Raw genomic sequence first — 378 nt, forward strand, 5'->3', positions numbered from 1 at the left:
TACACCAGCAAGAATATTCTATATAAAATCACTGATGAAATAAATATACAAATGAAACTTATCACTTCGGGTAATGATAACAACACTCAAAATAATTAGTGTTTAATGATTAAGTTATGGCGAGAATTATCCCACCATAATACCTTTATATAATCGCCAAAAGTAACTCCAATGAAAAGTTATCATTACTTCTATAACGAAAGGAACAATATCTCATTATTTTTTTAATATGCTGTTTTAAGATTCATTAGAGATTCTGTTTAATCTTCACTAACCTCCTTATGTTATAGGAATCAGTGGTTATGTGTGTGTATTAAGATTTACAGAGGATTTCAAAGTGAACAAGACTGTATACAGATCATATATAATTTTGTATTA

Source organism: Penaeus monodon, chromosome 21 (genome assembly GCF_015228065.2).
Source record: "Penaeus monodon isolate SGIC_2016 chromosome 21, NSTDA_Pmon_1, whole genome shotgun sequence".
Lineage (NCBI taxonomy): Eukaryota > Metazoa > Arthropoda > Malacostraca > Decapoda > Penaeidae > Penaeus > Penaeus monodon.